The sequence below is a fragment of the Borostomias antarcticus genome (assembly GCF_949987555.1).
Source record: "Borostomias antarcticus genome assembly, chromosome: 3".
In the NCBI taxonomy this organism is placed as follows: domain Eukaryota; kingdom Metazoa; phylum Chordata; class Actinopteri; order Stomiiformes; family Stomiidae; genus Borostomias; species Borostomias antarcticus.
The window spans coordinates 8611002-8632788 of record NC_140236.1 but is presented as its reverse complement, the minus strand read 5'-3'; positions in this window follow the sequence as shown (position 1 = coordinate 8632788).

The following is a 21787-nucleotide window of genomic DNA, read 5'->3' as shown; positions in this document are numbered from 1 at the left end:
AAGGGACTTTGAATGTGGGCCTACAATCCTGAATAAGCACAAAGCTAGCCATATGCGTGTGAGAACTGGCTTGAAGACAGACGCCTTAAGCCTGCTTTTATCAGGCACCGGGGTAGACTCCTAAAGGCAACAGTAGTGGGGCATAGTCGGGTCCTCTCCGTCTGTTGCTTGCTGCCCAATCACTTGACTCGGTATGGCTGTCTTCCACCCAGGGCCATAGTGACTCACTGTTGCTTAGAGAGGGACAGATAGAGAGAGGGGGGGATTATGAAGGGAGAGAGAGAGAGAGAGAGAGTTGAAACAGTTAAGAAAGGGAGGGGAAGAGAGAGGATTGACGTTTAGGTGTGTTTCGACAGTTTTTTCGGACTAGATCATGTCAGTTTAAGCAGATCGCCACAGAGAGCAAGGGATAGATAAAGGGATAGATAAAGGGAGGAGATAGTGTGTGATCACAGCTCTCATCTGGACTAGGAGACAAAATGATGTGGCGCCAGGCCAGGTGTGAGCAAGGCATTGTGGGCCAGCTGCCACGGCACAAGCTGCGTCTTGTTTAATCTCTGGCCAGAGGAAGTGAACTTCGCTAATCGTGGTACCAACGTGGCAATGATGCATACCGAACATCTGCCCCCTTCACCCATAACATACCAGGCTATAACATACCATACCATACCAGACCATAACAGGCCATACCAGACCAGACCAGACCATAACAGGCCATACCATACCAGACCATACCAGAACATACCATACCATACAGTACCATCCTAGACCATACCATACCATCCCAGACCAGACCATAACATACCAGACCATACCATCCCAGACCATATCAGACCATACCATCCCAGAACATACCATACCATCCTAGACCATACCATCCTAGACCATACCACACCATCCCCGACCATACCATACCAGACCATACCATACAAGACCATAACACACCCGACCATATCATACCATACCAGACCATAACATCCCAGACCATACCATTACACACCATACCATACCATACCATTTGACCATACCATACCTGACCATATCATAACATCCCAGACCATACCATAACATACCGTACCATACCAGACCATAACATACCGTACCATACCAGCAGTGTTTCTGATATCCTGATCTATACAGTATCTTTGCCATTCATCATCTTAACCAACCACATTCCTTTGTGTCTCTCAGGTAACCCGATAGTCCCGTCCAGGACTCGTGGGAGGAGAAAGAGGAACAGGGGGCGGGAATTAATGCAGCACATTGGCCTATCAGGAGAGAGGATTATGCACTCAACTGGACTTCTATGAGGTGACCTGTTCTCCCATTTTCCAATGGCGGCTAGAGGAAGGACTCTGACCGTGGAGCTGTGTACCTGCCAAGACACCACAGAACCCACATCCTTTATTTCACATGACTACACAACCCACTAGCCTTTGGATTAAAGGACTACAAACCCCAGTAACCTTTGGATAAGAGGACAACAAATCCCAATAATCTCTATTCTGCTTATTAACCTTTGTCAACTGGTTCTTTGTGTTCAATATATTGGATATAGGATTCTTTTTTTTTTTTGCGTGATTTATCTTTCATTCGTTATAGCAACTACAAACAGGAAGATGATCTAATGAGCCATACAAAATGGCAGCCCCAATATGTCAAAATGGCGCTCAGAACTCCAAAATAACATGAGCTTGTTAGGTTGGCTCTCTGTGTTCTTCAGAATATTTTACCCTGCATAGCTTGCTGCTTACTAAACACTCTTTCTATCGACCGGGGATGACTTTCCTCCTACTTTGTAAAGAAACAAAATGAAGAAAATGACAGCCATTTTGTCTATTGAGCTCCAGTAGGTGTTTTGCGGTTTTCTTTTAAAAGGGACAAATGTTGGAGGGGAGAAGCTAAGGAATATGAATTAGAGATGCAGAAGAAGAAAAAGAGGAAGAAAAAGAAGAAGAGGAAAGAGAAGAAGAAGAAGAATACCAAGTAGATGTTATGGTATATTGAAACATGTAAACATGTACACAAAAAAAAGAAAAAAAAAGGTCCACTTAACCAATCGGGCTACAGTAAATTGATGCTCTTAAGGTTTTAATATTTTGTGTTTTTAAAAGCCTGTTAACTGCTATTGAGTAAATGTGTCAGTATTATACAGTATGAAATGAATAAAAGCATTTATTTCAAAAGAAAATATCTCAGTTTTTGTGTAACATACTGCTATACAGAGAAGGTATCTCCTGCACAGACTGGTAAATACATTTCCTCTCTGCTCCTATTGAAACCCATTGAAAGCATTCATGTGATAAATTCTTCAATATTTGACTGTCCTCAGTACTGGACCTCAGGCTCACCGCCATGACTGTAAGCAGAGTCAGCTAAATAATTACTGAACAAAGACATGCTCACTTCTTCACTGTGCTACTGTGTCATATCAAATCAAACTTTTTATACTGGTGCAGTAGCACATTTCATACTTGGAAGCAAAAGCACTTAACACAATTTACAAAAAAACTGAAAATAAAATAAAAAATACAAGACAAACACAGTAGGAAGCTAACATTAATTAATAAAGATGACCTAGAAAAGCAAATGAATGAGAGGACTCGAGGCAACCAAGGTAAAAGCGAGGCTAGAGAGGTGTGTTTGAAGAAGAAAAAGAAGAGAAGTAGAGAGCATGCTTGTACTGTATGACAGTGAACTCTTCCTGACTCTGCCTGATTCCTGACCCAGAGGATATGAAAGAGATACACTGCCAAAACATTAGTTAAAATACAATAAATAAATACTGAATTTGAGGAGAAATTACTTAATACTAGTGAAATTATCTGTCCATGCAGCAAGATAATTTTACTTGATGAGAAACCTTAAAATTAGATGGTTCAGTCTAGAAATAAGATAGAAACTAGGAAATAACTTTTAAAACAAGATAATTCATCTCATATTTCCAAATTTAAGATTTTAAATCTCGGCAAGCACAGAACAATTTGCAGTGTAGAAACGGAGGAAGAGAGGGAGAGATATAGAGAGAGAGCTGGAAAGATAGATACAGAGAGAGATGGGGAGAGGGAGAGAGAGAGAGAAAGAAAGAGAGACAGACAGAGAAGGAGAGATGAAACGAGAGGGATGACAGCTCTACAGTTCATTCTGTGCTCATGACCCTCTGAAAGATTACTTCAAATCAATATGGCCTCCAGTCAGAACAATCTAAAGCCCTGCTTCACCCTGGACTGGGTTGACAACGCTTAAACGATGACACACTCTGCGTCCTTAGCGTCTAACTACCAAACCTTTAAATGAATACCTTATTATATACAATATTATACCTTATTATATACAATATTATAATAAGGATGTTATACTAACGTTATTGAATGAACTCGCAGTGTTTCCTTACTGAAGAATATTGTTGAGATGAATATGGGTACCCTACAGTAACACTAAGTGTACCTGGCCATTTCCTGTTCCTGGGCTCCCTGCACATCCTGTTCTGAGGGGAAACTAGAAAAAACACTCCTTTGGGACCCAGGGGACTCCTGCTCTGTCACTCTACTCTGACAGGATTAGATGTATCTGCTTTTGATTGGAGGGTTTAAATATAGAACCACATGTAGATGTTGACGGGAACATCCACCATGGGAGCAGAGCAGAGCAGGAAGGAGAAAGACATAGGAAGTCAGCTTGTCAACGTACTTTTTGCAAGCAGCATGCTCCTGTTCAACGGAACATCTGCAGCCCCCTCCTCTGTCTCTGGGAAACTTTCTTTCCTCCTCTTTCTCTCTCTCTTAATATTTTATACACACACATGCACGGGCACACACACACACCCACACACACACACATTCTCACAAGCAAACACCGTCTGTGATGTATGCATTAAAGCCGTCTTTCTCTAAAACGTTTTTCTGATTTGGCTAATCTCCTGGCATATGGGGCTAGGGCCTTCTTCTGAGCTTAGTGTGTGTGCGTGTGTGTATTCGATGGCCTTGGCTCTCTCAGAGCTTCAGTCCGCCGTTAGTGCATGTCATTAAAAGATTACAGAGAATAAACCTGCAGACGGATTCACCGACACATACACACGCACAGGGGGAGACACCTGAACCACAGCCAACGGGTGTGTGTGTGTGTGTGTGCGTGCGATTAGAGGGTTGGCAATATTGAATCACCCATCAGATGCCATACATAGTAGCCCCATCACAACTGAATAATCCCAGCCCTCCTCTGCACTCACACATGCACGCACACACACACAAACACACACACACACACACACACACACACACACACCACTCACCCTCCTGCACCCCCCCCCCCCCCCCCCCACACACACACACACACACACACACACACACACACACACACACACACACACACTCAGAGTACTCAAAGTACCAAAGGCGGCAGGCGCTGATGTGCAGAACCACGCCTCAGTTTGATCTGTGCCCTCCCCACAGCCAATAATCCCATCACCCGCGGCTGATTTCTGAAGAGATTCAGATGACGAAGAGATTATTCAATCTGGCCACTCTATGGAAACCATGATGCTTAAAGTAGTCTGCTGATCACAACAGATGCCACAGCAGATGTTAGCGGGATGCTAATGCTGGGTTAGTGTGGATACTTACAGGATGCGGGGGAAGAGGGGCGGCTAATATGCTAATGCTAGGTTAGCGTGAATGCTAACAAGATGCAGAGGGGGGATAGCTTGCTAACGGTGAGTGTTCATGTTGGAAGCTACAGTATGCGGCTACTACGTGCCGCCGTGTGAGCTGGTGCGCCGAAGCAATCGCGGAGCGTCGCTTCGTTTCTGAGTGTGTACCTGTCAAGGTTGGCGTAGTGACGTGAATTATCATTCAGATACTGTATAATGTAATGTGTCTATATCCCCTGGAGATCTGTGGACACATGAAAATGTACTGTACATGCACACACGCACACTCACACACACTGACAAAGATATGGAGAAAGAGAGATGGAGACAAAGAAGGAGGGATGGAGAAAGCTAGTATCCAGTGGAGCGAGAGAACGGAAAGTCAGATTAGGCTAGTATGGAGTAATGGTTGTAGAACAGAGGGCGGGAAGGGGGGAGGGGGGAGAGGGAGAGAAAAAGAGAGGGAGAGGGACAGAGAGGGAGAGAGTGATAAAGAGAGGAAGAGAGAAAAAGAGGTGAAGAGTTATCTTACTGCCATGTCATTTATTTAAAAAATAATGGAAGTGTTGTGTTGAATAGAGTGTGTGTGTATGTACTTGAATAGAATAAGAGAGAGTGTGTGGGACTGATAAGCGCCTCTTCTTGAGAGGGTGCTTTACATTGCAGTGTCTACCTGTCACTCTCCTCACACACACCTACTGTACTGATAACCCCCCCGTGAGCACGCGCACACACACACCCACACAGAGCCCATGGCTCCTACCAGTGTGTGTGTACGCGTCTCAAGGTCTGCGTGTGTGAGTGTGTGTGTACCTATCACACACACACACACACACACCTTGAGACGCGTTACACACACACTGGTAGGAGCCATGGGTTCTGTCTGGTTGTGTGCGTGCACACACATACGTGCACACGCTCACGCACACACACACCACAGATAACCTCCAAACCCTGGCTCACTTAATTACTCATGTCAATGCATGCCAGCCTGTGTGCGTGTATGTGTCTGAGCCTGTGTGTGTGTATGTGTCTGAGCCTGTGTGTGTGTATGTGTCTGAGCCTGTGTGTGTGTATGTGTCTGAGCCTGTGTGTGTATGTGTCTGAGCCTGTGTGTGTGTATGTGTCTGAGCCTGTGTGTGTGTATGTGTCTGAGCCTGTGTGTGTGTATGTGTCTGTGCTTGTGTGTGTGTATGTGTCTGAGCCTGTGTGTGTGTATGTGTCTGAGCCTGTGTGTGTGCGTGTGTGTCTGAGCCAAGCCCCCAGGATTCGAAATCTAAAGTGAAGGCCTATTGAACCGCGCCATCTTGGCTAGATTTGTAGTCACTTGGCTATTTCCGGTGACTTTTGACTTGCGCAGTTGAGCTTCTCTGGCCGACGCGCGTCCACGAAAAAGTTCACATTTATCTGAAATGTAGACGCGCGTTCCCGGCTCTCTCGGCTCTCCCCGCTTTGATTTAGCAATGAAAACCGGCTTGCATATTAACCTGTTTTTGTCAAATATATCAATTGGAGAAATTATTTTTTGATCCTGGCATCTTAGTTTTAACAGGTTAAATATAATTGAACATGTTTTGTTTGCTAGTAGATGGTATTCATTCCGTTCGCGATAACGTTATTGCAGCCAGGCTAAATTCCTCCAGGGAGCCAGTGACCAGCGAGTTGAAGAGCTTCACTCCCCGCCAGCAGGAGCTCTGGCCGCGGCTACCGCATCTCGGATAACCCGCTGAGTTCCTGGCTGCTATTTCACACTCGCCCTTGATCAATCCCAATACCGATCCATGGTAATAATGAATCAATCGTTCAGATCAGATCGGCAGTGCTGCATGCATGTTACAACATCATTGTTAGCTTTATTAACATAACCATAGCCTACATTTATCTCTCTAACGTTAGGCTATCCATCTTACACCAGTCGGCCATTCGATAGCTGGAAGCGGTCAACGCCAACGTTGACTGAAAACACCCAAACTCAGTGTATCGTTTCATCTTCATGCTACACATCAACTCCTTTACATTGTATGTGAATAAATTCCTGTTATTCTAAAAATATCCCATTTCTGTCCATTCCTGGAAAAGGCTAATAATTGCTGTCAAATGATCACTCCAGTTTATCACCGTATCCCACTACCATTTCAACTATGCACAGGAGGTTGTCTTGTGGTCATTTTCATTAAAAAATGATTAGCCTGATCAGTTTGTTGTATGTATTAAGCCCTTTTTGAGCGGTATGCTTGTATTAATAGCTTATAGCTTGCCATACTCACCAACCTTGGGACCTCAGAAATAGGGAGCATTTCCAAACCAAATTGCGGGGGGGGGGGCATTAAAAGCATTACAAATTAGACATTAAAAGCATTAAAACAAAATGTGAAACATTATATATATATATATATGTGTGTATGGAGCAATTGTTTTTAATGTCCGACTTTTGTCTGTGCTGTTCAGTAAATGTGCATCTGTCCTAATTTATTGTAGCCTATCTACTACACAACCTAGTTCAAATTTATGAATCTCCCGCGGAAGTCAGGAGGGTTGGCAAGTAGGCTATGGTCACTGCTCCCCAGTAAAATTGAATAATTGAGGGGTTACTTACAGTACAAAAAAGTACAGCATTTGTAGAACTCGGATGATACTACATAAATTGCCATGCAAAGCCAGAGACTGTTGCTTGTAGACGACAAGACTGCTGTAACCATTCAAATGTGGAGGCTACACTGCATTGAAGGTGGGTTGGCTTACTTGACACAGAACACAGAAAACGGACACCACAAAAAAGGGCTTAAAGCAGGTCCTAAACAGCAGCAGGTCTGGTTGAGGTGTGAACTGGTCTCCTAAAAATGGCTTGAGCTGTGAGGATAAGAGGAGGCACACTGTTTCTGTTATTACATTTCAATAATAGAATATGACACACAAACCACATACATACACACATACACATACAGCCCGTCTTGGTTTAAAGCCCACTCACCAACGTCAAGGTGCAAGCCTATCGAGTGGGAACACGAGACCAATCACGAACAGGACAAACTCAGACGGGACAACACAGCATACAAATAATCAAGGAATATGTATGTTGTCATGCTGTTTCACATTTCGTTTTAATGCTTTTAATGTCTAATTTGTAATGCTTTTAATGCCCCCCCCCCCCCCCGCAATTTGGTTTGGAAATGATCACGCCGCGGAAGATTAATAAATTTGAACTAGGTTGTGTAGTAGATAGGCTACAATAAATTAGGACAGATGCACATTTACTGAACAGCACAGACAAAAGTCGGACATTAAAAACAATTGCTCCATACACACACATATATATATAAGACAATCTCCTGTGCATAGTTGAAATGGTAGTGGGATACGTTGATAAACTGGAGTGATCATTTGACAGCAATTATTAGCCTTTTCCAGGAATGGACAGAAATGGGATATTTTTACAATAACAGGAATTTATTTACATACAATGTAAAGGAGTTGATGTGTAGCATGAAGATGAAACGATACACTGAGTTTGGGTGTTTTCAGTCAACGTTGGCGTTGACCGCTTCCAGCTATCGAATGGCCGACTGGTGTAAGATGGATAGCCTAACGTTAGAGAGATAAATGTAGGCTATGGTTATGTTAATAAAGCTAACAATGATGTTGTAACATGCATGCAGCACTGCCGATCTGATCTGAACGATTGATTCATTATTACCATGGATCGGTATTGGGATTGATCAAGGGCGAGTGTGAAATAGCAGCCAGGAACTCAGCGGGTTTTCCGAGATGCGGTAGCCGCGGCCAGAGCTCCTGCTGGCGGGGAGTGAAGCTCTTCAACTCGCCGGTCACTGGCTCCCTGGAGGAATTTAGCCTGGCTGCAATAACGTTATCGCGAACGGAATGAATACCATCTACTAGCAAACAAAACATGTTCAATTATATTTAACCTGTTAAAACTAAGATGCCTGGATGAAAAAATAATTTCTCCAATTGATATATTTGACAAAAACAGGTTAATATGCAAGCCGGTTTTCATTGCTAAATCAAAGCGGGGAGAGCCGAGAGAGCCGGGAACGTGCGTCTACATTTCAGATAAATGTGAACTTTTTCGTGGACGCGCGTCGGCCAGAGAAGCTCAACTGCGCAAGTCAAAAGTCACCGGAAGGCCAGAAAAGCACAACTGCGCAAGTCAAAAGTCACCGGAAATAGTCAAATGACTACAAATTTGCCAAGATGGCGCGGTTCAATAGGGCTTCATTGTTGATAGCGGCCAGTGAATGGAGTGGCTGTATCCAGTTTAATTAATACATCCATGGTCTGAGCCTGTGTGTGTGTATGTGTCTGAGCCTGTGTGTGTGCGTGTGTGTGTCTGAGCCTGTGTGTGTGTATGTGTCTGAGCCTGTGTGTGTGTATGTCTGAGCCTGTGTGTGTGCGCGTAGCACCAACAAAGGGGGGAACAATTCTAAAGGCCCAGAAGGGCCCACAAAGCCCCCAGTAGCCTTTTATATTATTTGTCCCTCTTTCTATGACTAAATTATTATGCATATAGAGCTGATATTCATACTAATGCATCAGCAAGTTAAAACAAAGTCACAAATCATGCAATATTTCTGACATAAGTTTTTTATTTTACGAGCAATAATCCCCTTCTAAAATAATAATGGTTCGATCCATGGTTCTTGCCTCTAGAGAATTTGCGGGCATATTGCTCTCTAACTGCAGCAGGTGCCAGCCTTGTTAGCTAGCTCAGTAATAGAAAAGGGGTTCAATGCCAAAACACAAATTGAGACACCAAAAGAGAGTGGAGAAAGAGGCCAGAAGCAGGAGCAGCAGATCAGAAGCCCAGAATATATCACTTATTTTCAAAGAAAGGTTGAGTATTAAGCTAGTTAGCTAGCTGTACAGTCTAGGCCAGGCATTCCCAAACTGTGAGGCGGGCCTCCCCTGGGGGGCCCCAAATAAATTCAGGGGAGGCGTGGAGGGATGGTTAGAATTTTTTTCTATGGTTTTTATGAATGACGTGATTTTAAAGGTACGAAATAAACAGTGGGAGAGATGTATACTCAATTTGTGGATAGTGCAGAGAGAGCCTCTCCCCGCAGGCATGAATGTATTGTGCGAAAACGTCAGAATGTTAACTAGCAACAGGTGCCACCGAGCTAACTTAGCTGTGTAACGTTATGGGCTACCTAACGCTGCCTTGCAAAATGGACAAATTTGGTAGGTTGGGGGGGCGCGGGTGTGTCACTGTTTTCAGAGGGGAGGCTCACATTGATGGAGTTTGGGAACCCATGGTCTAGGCTAAGGCTATAGCTAGCCCTTCTCCCGTTGTCACATTACGCTCGCTCATGCCAGACAACAGTCCTTTGCTGCTCCATTCACTTTGCCGTCAAAATACATCTTACAGTTTTTCTTGATTGCTTAAGAACGATTTTGAAAACAGGGCTCGGTTTAAAAAAAAACTACACACAATTAGCACAACCACACACCCAATTAGCAGAACACCTCAGATCCTTTGCAAAATGAAACACACTTGTCAAAACTATATTCATTTTTAAAAACCCTTTTTTGTTACAATATGAAACACACGTTTCATATGACTTAATTCTGTTTGAACCAGTTACACACTGCTGTTGCTAACCTAAAACACTTTTAGCAATTCTTCTTCTTTAGTTTAGTTTATTTAAATCAGGACAGTGCATATTGATGAACATGTACAATACATGTAAATATGCCAGATTGTAGCCCGGAGGATAGTTTCCATCTGGAGTCCATTAGGCAGGTTGATGTTACAAAACAAAGTTACAAGAGGTACAGAGGCAGTTAAACATATATAAAACACAGACACAGTACAATATATAAAACATAGAAAAATGGCATGCAGTTAGAAGTGTTCACATTTTTGGTTGGCTCTAAGCCACACCTTTAGATGCCCCTTAAAGGTGGCAAGAGTGGGGCAATCCCTTATGATTCTCAGTGAGTAGAGAACTGTAAGTGAAGTACACAGAGAAAGTGCAAATATACAAAATTTTTGCCAAACACTACACAAGATCAATGCTGCAGACTGATAAAATATAATTTATTCTCTCCATATCATTATGTCAGTCAGTCAATATTTCAACAAGGATCACAAAACATGCAGTTTTCACACTGCCACAGTAGTGTGCATACTGTAACACTACTGTTCAGGACATACCAGACAAACATAAAATAGCCTACTGTATGCGGACGAGGACCACAGTGAAAAGAAGAAAATGTCTGGTAAAACCTGAAAAGAAAAGACTGAAAATACAGTAAGCCTACAGAAAATACTAGTGAATATCTCTTTGCCTAGCTGCATCTGGCCAGAGAATCTCGTCAGGCCACAGCTCACAGGCCATGTCCTCGTTGGGAGGACAACGTGGGAAGAATCTCCTTGAACGTCGAATCCATCCCTGAATCGCCGCAGCCTCGATTCGGTCACAGGCCTCCTCCATGGCCTGAATGAGGGGTAGGCCTACCTGACCCTGGGGCCGGAGGTCGTACACCTTCCACCGCCATGCCGAGAAGAACTCTTCGATCGGGTTGAGAAATGGAGTGTATGGGGGAAGAAATAGCACTGAGAACTGTGGATGATCTTGAAACCAGTTGCGGACCAAAACTGCGCTGTGAAATGACACATTGTCCCAGATGATGATGTATCGGTGAGCTTGGTCTAGTGCTGCAACAATGTTGTGGATGTGAGCTGTGTTGTAAGGGCCCAGATGGGCATGACGGAGGAGGACCCCATTCTGTGCAATGGCAGCGCAAAGGGTGATGTTACCCCCACGTTGCCCCGGGACATTGATGATGGCCCTGTGGCCAATGATGTTTCTTCCTCTTCTCCTTGCTTTGGTTAGGTTGAACCCTGCCTCATCTATAAATATGAATTTGTGATGGATTTCACCAGCATCCATCTCCAAAACTCTCTGAAATACAGTGAAAGACAAGATTTTGTAGTTCAGCATAGATCCTACAGTACAAATTTACATGTAAAAAGGTTACGTGTGCAGCTATGCAACATCACAGTGCTAAAGTGCTAAAGGACAATACACACCTCCACACTCACGCTGCAGCTCTTTGATCCTCTCACCATTCCGCTCAAAAGGCACTTGATAAAGTTGCTTCATTGCAACTTGATGCTTTTTCAGGATACGGGCCAGTGTTGACAGAGATACTAAAATGGCATTGTCACCGATGATGTTAGCCGGAATCTCTCGGAGCCTGATGGCATTGTTGGCCAGAACCATGTTAATGATTCCCCTCTCCTGTTCTTGAATAAATATGGGCCCCCTTCCTCCTTGTTGTTGTCGACTCTAAATCCTATGTAGAGAAAGATACATGTAACTTCTGTGAAATGTCACAGGAAGGGGTATTAAGAGTGCTGATATGGTGCATACAATACTGTAAGCAGCTGATTACTGTAACTGTAGACAGATTATTTCTTACCTGTTTTCTTGTCTGAATGTCCTAATGACAGATGCCACTGTGAATCTGCTCAGATTTGACTGAACACGAAGTCCAGCCTCCCTCAGTGTCAACCCATGGTTCAGGACATGGTCAACTAGTGTATTTCTTTTGTTAGATTTGCTCCTCGTCTCCTTTGAGCTGGTTCTCCTCCAGCTTGGGGTCTTCCTCTACCTCTACCTCCTCCTCCATGGATACCCCCTCTCACCCTTACTCCTCTTCTTTGAACTCCTTCCATTTTCTTTGAAGACAGAGGACAGAGGAACTCACCTGCTGCCTTTTTATAGTGCCTAAACCTGATTAGTGTGTGTACAATTAAGCAATGATGTGTTTGCGCACCTGGTGGCTGTGTTTAATCAATTGGCTCATAGGTGTGTTCATTATACAGTCTGTGCTTTGGAATTGCCAGGAAGAGACATCAGTATATACTTCTGTGTCTAAGGTATACAAGTGTGTTTAGTGCTTTGCAAATCACTGTGTATTGTTTTGCAAAAAGTGTGAGGCTGACATTGTGCTTATGGTGGTGCAAATCTGAGCTGATGTTTTGCCCCGTGAGTGTAAGGTTTTGATAATTGTGTGATACATTTGAATTTAGTGTTTATGCAATCGAGAAAAACTGTAAGTCACTCCTTGCTGTCTACAGAGCCAGGCCCCTCACCCCAACAATCACAAAGTAAGGCTACTACAGATAGTGGAGGGGATAGTGAAGTGGATGCTTTTGATGGTGAGTGAGTGAGTGAGTGAGTGAGTGAGTGAGTGAGTGAGTGAGTGAGTCACTGGTTGGCTATTTTGACTCATTAGTGAACTGCTACCACTACCACTGGCAATTACTTACACATTAGTGACCGTCTCAGCTCTTTCGATTCTGTAATGAATGGCAAAATGTGTGTGTGTGTGTGTGTGTGCGCGTGTGTGTGTGTGTGTGTGTCTGTCTGTGTCTGTGTCTGTGTGTCTGTTCTTTTTGTGTGAGACAGTGTTTCATTTTCCTTTCAGTGTTTGAAGGAATGATTTGAGCCTTCACCGGTGACTCACACACACAAACATGGTATCGTCTGTAGCCTATAGATTACTAAATAATGTGTGTGTGTGTGTGTGTGTGTGAGAGAGAGAGTGTGTTTGAGTGAGGGGGGTTACTGGCATTGTGTGTGTCTTCACTGGCTTAACTCAATGATGTTTACTGCTAACACATTGTGCCCCACAGGCAGGCACACACACTCACACACACGCATGCACGCATACATACAGTACAGATACACACAGACATTCTTTCCCTCTGCCATCCCCATGAATACAGGATGTCATCCATCCACAAGTTATGGCCACCCTGTCGCTCATGCATTTCCCTGTTCTCTTTCTCTCTCCCTCTCTTTCTCCTTCGTCTCTTTCTTCTCTCTCTCATCCTCTCTCTTATCTCTCTCTCCTTCTTTTCTCCCTTCCCTGTTTCTCTCCCTCTCTTTCTCTCTCTTCTCTCTACCCTCATACTGTTGAAGTCCCATAGACAGATACTAGGTAGAATAGTAGATATAGTAGTAGAGTACTAGACAGATATAAGGTAGAATAGTAGATATAGTAGTAGAGTACTATATATATACTAGGTAGAATAGTAGATAGAGTAGTAGAGTACTAGATAGATGCAGTATAGTAGATATAGTAGTGGAGTACTGTACTAGATAGATACAGTATAGTAGATATCGTAGTAGAGTACTAGATATATACAGTATAGTAGAGTACAAGGCTAGCTGGGCACTGGCAGATATATAGCCTGTGTGCCTTAGCTGTGTGTTAGGCCTGCTGTGTGTCATTCTGTAGTGGCGGTTCTAGCAAGTTTTACCTGGGGTGGCAAAATAGTGGCAGGAGTTCCAGCTGGGGGGGCAGAGGTTATCTCCCTCATACACATGAACTTCAGAGATGACATCTGGGGTGACAAGGCAACTCGGGTGGCAAGTCTCTCTTTCTCTCTCTCTCCCTCCCTCCCTCTCTCTACTTCTCTGTCTCTCTCTCTCTCTCTCTCTCTCTCCCTCTCACTATCTCTGTCTCTCGTGGACCGTGCAGTATCTGTCTCCTGTCCCTGTTTGGTTGTTGACAGATGACATGTATTCCACAGATATCTCCCACACTCCACATACTGGCTGCCTGGAGAGAGATATCAGTGGTGGCAGGGAAATAAATATAATTAATAGATAACATTGTTATTCAATGATCCACTAATCAGCGTGTGGAGAAAATATGCATCCTGATATTCTAAAACTAATTAAACTAAGAGCATTAAGGCCAATTTATACTTAGACTTATACACTTTTGAAAGTGTCGACAGACAAAAATGACATCACTGTCGACACTTTTTTGTGTCGGACAGGGGTGTCTTGCACCTACCAAACTTTCTAATGCCGCAGACGCCGTCACTTTTGTCGCACAGCTGTGATTGGATAGCTAGATAGAAGGCACGTTCGTTGCCATGGATCAATCAGCCACGTGTCTGCAAGTGACCATGGTGATCAGACACTTGCTCACACGCTGAAGTATTGTTGTACGTATGTTATACTCGTACAACACTTGTTGACTGAGTATGAATTAAGCTTTATAGTATGATGTCAGAGAGAGGGAGGGAGGTGTGGAGGGAGTGAGAGGAGTGAGAGGAGTGATGGAGGGAGAGGAAAAGAGAGAAAGTGACGTGAGTGGGATAGGTAAAAGAGGGAGAGGGTGAGTGAGAAAGAGAAACACAAGGAGCCGGAGGGAGATAAGAAATGTGTGTGTGTGTGTGTGTGTGTGTGCGCGTGCGCGTGAGGCAGACACACTATCGGCTGGGGAGTTTTCGGGGGAGACGTGTCAGAGTTTCATTTTAATTAGTGTGACTTGTTGTTGACAACCGTCGGTGCGTTGGGAGGTGGGGGCTTATGCAGTAGCAGCAGTCTGGAACCCAGATCTAGGCCACGGCCCCATAGCCGACTAATTAAAGTCTGTTCAGCGTAGATACCTTCAGCATCAGTGGCTTGTCAATGTCAGTTTTCTGTCTGGTTTCATCTTTCAAGCGAGTTCTGAGACCTAGAAAGAAATACACTTCTCATTATTTTTTGGGAAGGAGTTAGAGACCAAAGGAGCGATGTACTTGTTTACCGGAGGCATAACAGACTTAATAGCATCTTTTGCATAATGTTGGTGCAGACATCATCTCTTGACCCAGACAGAACTCATGGCTCCTATCACACTCCTACACACGCGCGCGCACACACACGCGCACACACACACACACACACACACACACCACCACCACCACCAGCACCACCCTAATGAATAGGTTCCACAAATGCAGGTAATGAAAGTTCAGATAATGAAAAGTGTTTGTATAATTAAAGCAGGCTAATCAAACGGTAGTTTACCCTCCTGTCCCTTGCTGAAAGAAAGAGAGAGAGAGAGAGAGAGAGAGAGAGAGAGAGAGAGAGAGGTGTGTGTGTGTGTGTGTGTGTGTGTGCGCACACACACACACACACACCTCACCCCAGGTAGCCCTTTTGAAGTAGCACACCAGGGGGAGGGGTTTTGAAAACAGCCATGAGAGGAGAATGAACTTGTGTGCCCTAGTCCGCCACCTCTTTCATACAGTAGATGGAACACACACACACACACACACACACACACACACACACACACACACACACACACACACACACACACACACACATCTACTGGTAACTCCTAAGCTTTCCCCCACATATGTTTTTTGTTTTGTTTTGACCTTTATTACCTTCAATTAACCTTTTATATAAGTCCCATTGAGAAAAATATCTATTTTACAAGGGAGCCCTGTGTACAATGCAATTAAAAATACAAAATACATAAAATAAACATAAAATCAATTTGGAATACAAAGAGCAATATACATAATTTGCATAGCTGATACATACTGTAGTTAATAAAAGCAATTACAGACACAAAACGCGACTAGTCTTTTGAGTTGTCCTAGTGGCATTAGTGCATCCAGCTTAGAAGAGTTCTGGAGTTTGTTCCATAGGGACGGTGCAGAATAACTAAAGACTTTCCTGTTACGGCCTTGTTTGTTATGGACCCAAACGCACAACTAATAAGGCAGGTGGAAAGGTTTAATTTCACAGGCGGTTTAATGTGGGGGAAAAAAACAGTGTGAAAAAACAGTAGTGCGAACAAAAAGGTTTGGAGGGCAGCAGCAGGCGAGCACCGTTTTCCAGGCTTCCCTTAGCCCAGAGGGAACACACAAGGCAAGTGATGCGAGAATCACACAAAAAGGCACAATAGGCTATAAAACACTGAGGCTAAAGGCTAGAGAAACTCCTGAGAGAGTTTGGCTGTATCCTTCACCACGTGAGGCTTTGGCAAGATCTGGCGAAGAGTTGAGTGCAGACCAGGTTCTTTTAGGGTTGGTGGTGATTGAAGATGGGAAGCAGGCGCGGCGACGAGAGAATGGGATCGGGTGTGGTGGGGGCCGTGCGGGGCCGTGCGGCGCGCGCCGAGGTGCCGGGGGCATCAGAGCCAGAATGCCCGGAGGGGGCCGTGCACCACGACTCCCCAGGAGAGGGAGAGCACAGGACCACAGGAGGGGTGGTGAGCAAGGGGTAGTCCGGGGAGTCAGAGCACCCTGCGTGCGAGGGGCGCGCAGGGGGACCTCAGAGAGGTAGAGAGAGGGCGGAGGGGGGGGGCGCGCGGTGGAGGCAGAGAGGCCAGAGCCGGAGCACTTTCCTAGTTCTGAGTTCATCGAGGGGACCTTGAGTGTTAACTCACCTCTTCAAGAAGTACTACCAGGATCCTCCCTCTTAAGCACCTATTGTATTTTTAGTTTGCTACCCTTGCACTTTGCCTTCAACAAATGCTCTTAGTCACTTGTTTTAGAAAGGAGATGCATTTGTGAGTTCTGGTGAGTAGTAGTACACTGACTTCCTACGTTAAATGCAATTATTGTAATTCGCTTTGGATGAAAGCGTTTGCTAAATGACTGTAATGTAATGTAGCCAGTCCTGAGTTTTGGTGTGTAATGAATCAATTATGTTAAAGGTTTTGTAGCATGACCTTCTACATACTAGTAAAGAGAGTGAGAAATGAACCGACCTACCTGCTTGTGCATGTGCGTCTTCTGATTCTCCCGTTACTAAGGTTAGAATACGGGAGATTTACGGGAAAGTATTCAAATGGGAGGACGGCGGGAAAGAAGGGTAAAATACGGGAGAATCCCGGGAAGAACGGGAGGGTTGACAGGTATGGTCTGTGCTGTAGCCTGGATGAGGCTCCCTCAGGTACACTGCAGCCTTGCTCCAAACCGAATGCTGCTAGGATCATATTGTGTGTGTCTGTATGATGTGATATCATATCAGAGATTTCAAGGGGCAATGTCATTACAACTCTCCCGTGTGACACTGACACATGAATACAGTACATGGCATGTGAGTGAGTGTGTGTGTGTGTGTGTTTGTGTGGATAGAGCTATCAGCACACCGCCAGAATACGAATCGATTTCCAGAGTAGCGTTCCCTCTCGCCCCGCCTCTTTCTTTGAAAACGTTGCGGCGCTGGAAGACAAAGGAGCCACTGTGGGCCGGGCTGCACGTTCCAAGCCTCGACTCACAAATGGAATACGTGATCAAACGTCCACCAGCGCTCCAGTTTATCTCTGGGTTTTCATCCGTGTGATGATATTACTCTGCGTATAGACGCTAATTAACCCGGTCAAACTCCACATGAGCAGCATATGTTCACATAGGCTTTCAGCCCACATCAAACGAGTGGGTCAGACTTCAAACTGGAAGCCCATTATTAATACATTTATAAAACATGTACAGAATTGTGTGGCAGGGTTAGCAACACATAAGCGCTATGTGAGTTCTGGCGAGTAGTTGTACACTGACTACCTACGTTAAATGCAATTATTGTTAATCGCTTTGGATAAAAGCATCTGCTAAAAGACAGTAATGTAATGTTATATTTTGGTGAGATTGAAGGCATTGGTGAATTGAAGTGGGGTTGTATTTGTAATCTGCGGATTTGCGTTGATATTGATCAGATTACAGATTAGCTAGTCTCTCGCTAATGCCTGTCCAATCCTAGTAGATTTTGGAGCTCAATCCAGTTATTAATAGGCAAAAACACACACATACTGTGTACATACATACACACGCATGCACATTCACGCACGAGCATTCGTTCACACACGCACACACACACACACACACACAAAGAAATGTTCGGCATTCGTTCACGCACGCGCATGCGTTCACACGCACGCACGCACGCACGCACACACACACACACACACACAAAGAAATGTTCAGCATTCAATACTCCTTCAATAATGAACAGAGAAATCTCTTACCAGAAGTTTCTCTCTTACCAGAAGTTTCTCTCTCAACGTTGAACTGTGGTAATATTCTCACAAAGTCATCTGAATAAGAATTACTTCTAAAATGATTAAATTAAACACCCACACATAAAGTCAAGCTACAGTATAATTACCATCAGTAGAACATTGCTGGTAATTGGACAGATGTTCAAGTAAGAGTCATAGAGTACATAACAGCTATCCATCTGATCGGCTCACTGACACATTCAAATCTAATTTATTGTGGCTTGAAGTGGATATGAAGAGACATTCTGTTCACACACACACACACACACACACACACACACACACACACACACACACATACACAAACACACACACACACACACACACACACACACACACAGGTATGCATAGTAAACATCAAAGCACACACTCACATTGTCAACACACACACACACACGTCCTCTCTATCTACTGTAACGGTCCAGATACAGTAACATTCAGTGCCACCATTACAATTATAATCAGGTGTGGACAACAGAGAAGGACAACAGGAAGCACCACCACCACCACCACAACAACAACAACAACAACAAAGAGAACTGCAGGAACATGAATGGGAACTACTGCACCAGAGAAGTAAACCCATGTCTACTATGACTTCTCCCCTGTTGTTTTTCTCTAATAATAAAAAGAGGACTTTTATCTTCCGGGGAGTTTCATGCTCTTCAATTAGATTGTTCCTGCTTTTCCTCTCGTGAATTATTCACAGGCAGAGCCATCAGCAGACAGGCCGGGGCCCCATAAATGTTTCAGGGTGTGTGCATGTGTGGAAGGTGCAGGGAAATAGAGGGGTTTTAGGTCTGTGCTCGTAAAAACACCAGAGATATGGCTTTGCATCCTGCTTACATCTCTCTCTCTCTTACTCCCAATCCAATACTCTCTCTTTCTTTTCCCTTTTTTTTCTCCGTTTCTCTCTCTCTCTACTTATCTTTCTCTCTCTCACGTTCTCTCTCTCTCCTCTTTCTCAGTCTCTCTTACTCCCCATAACTCTGTTTTTCCTTCTATTTCTCTCCTCTCTTTTTCTCTGTCTCTCTCTCTTTCTCCCTCTCTCTATTTGATGGACCGGGTGGTGGAGGGGGTTTTCTTTCCATGTTTTCCTCAATGTAAATGGATGGCGTCATCTCGGATACACGTCAACCGGAGGGAGCGGACATCGGAGGGTCAGAAATAGCTCGTTCCCAGCCCAGAGGGGCTGGTGTGCATGTGCATGTGTACGTCAGCATGTGTCTGTCCATTCGTGCGTGAGTCAGTGGTGACCATATGTGTGCGCACACAGTATGTGATTTGAATTAATCTTTTTACCAACTCCTAAAAGAATGAAGCTAAATAGCACATTGGCAGTCTATAAGCTCCACCAGGCTGTAATTTACAGAAGTGCCAGACTGTATGCACCACCAGGCTATAATTTACAGAAGTCTTATCCGAACGGACAATTAACAGTTATTGTTTGATTAGGCACATTAATACGATGTTAGCAGAAATATGGATTACAGCTTCCTCCCCATGATTTTCAAAACGTTAATGTCTGCCATGAAAAATAAATCATAAAAAATGATGGGACATAAAATTGAAGGTTTTAGTTATTTTTAATTACATGGTGATCATTATAATCATAATCGTTAAAAACTGTACTGTTACAAAAGTGAGCTGAAATGTGGGCACTGAATGAAGCACAAACGATACAGTTACTGTAATATGAATTCTGATGATGACAAGGCCAACAAGCTAATCAATGTCAAAAAACATGACAGGTGAGCATGACTGTAACACAAAACATTACAGAACCTATCATTGATTTCTCAAACTTACACAACACATCCCTATATCCGTAGCATAGTACAGTAATACTGTGTGTGTGTGTGTGTGTGTGTGTGCGTGTGTGTGTGGATCGAAGGCATTGATCAGAGCCAGCATCTCACTGTGTGTGTCAGGCCCCTGTCAACAGTAGATGGAGCAAGTCTGATACTAGACTGGATTAATGACACACACGCACACATACACACACACACACACACTCAGGTGTGACCTCCTCTCTCCATCTCCGTTTGTCGTCCATCTCTGTTCCCTGAGACCAAACTCTGACAAAACTCTGTTGTGTCATAATCTAAAACAAGCTGAGAGGAGTCTACTGTAGGTTTTGCAGGAGGGAGGAAGACGTATGAGAGGCCCTATAGGTCACATTCCACACTTTACCTCTCACGTACACATGTGAAATACGCTCACATACATTTCACAAGTGTATGTAATACTATTTCACATGTGTATGTGAGACTATTTCATATTTTAGGTGAGAGCATTTCACATGTGTATGTGAGAGCATTTTCAGTGGTATGTGAGAGTATTTCACATGTGTATGTGAGAAAAATTTCAGTAGTATGTGAGAGCATATTCAGAAGTGTATGTGAGGGTATTTCATGTGTGTGAGAGCATTTCACGTCTATGTGAGAGTATATTCAGTAGTGTATGTGAGAGTATATTACGTAGTGTATGTGAGAGTATATTCAGTCGTGTATGTGAGAGTATATTCAGTAGTGTATGTGAGAGTATATTCAGTATTGTATGTGAGAGTAATTTCAGTGTAAACGGAATGCCATTTCAGTGTAAACGGAAGGCAGTCTTCTTGAATCTCATTGGTCAATCTAAGTTAGCGAGAAGTCCATGGTCTAAGTTACCTTGGTTAATGACTACCACTACACCAGTACAAAAATATGCATGATGGAAGAGAAGAGACGAACTCCACAACTTTGTGAAGCTCTTGGCTTGATAAATACTATTTTAACAACACCCGGTGCCATACATGCCATAGCAAAATGCTCTCACTTACACATATGAAATATTCTCACATACTATTGAAAATGCTCTCACATATATGAAATACTCTCACATACTACTGAAAGTGCTCTCACATACACATATGGAATACTCTCACATACCACTGAAAATGCTCTCACATACACATACTGAATAATGCTCTCACATACTGTACACATGAAATACTCTCACATATACATGTGAAATACTCTCACATACACATGTGAAATACTCTCACATACACATGTTAAATACTCTCACATACTGTACTAAGGAAATTCCTCTTACATACAACTATTGCATTTCAGTAGTATGTGAGAGGATTTTCAGTAGTATGTGAGAGGATTTTCAGTAGTATGTGAGAGGATTTCACGTGTATGTGAGAGTATTCACATGTGTATGTGAGAGTATTCACATGTGTATGTGAGAGGTAAAGTATGAATCAGTTTAGCCAGTGAGACCAACAAGGCCAAAAACATATTCTACACATTCTGTACA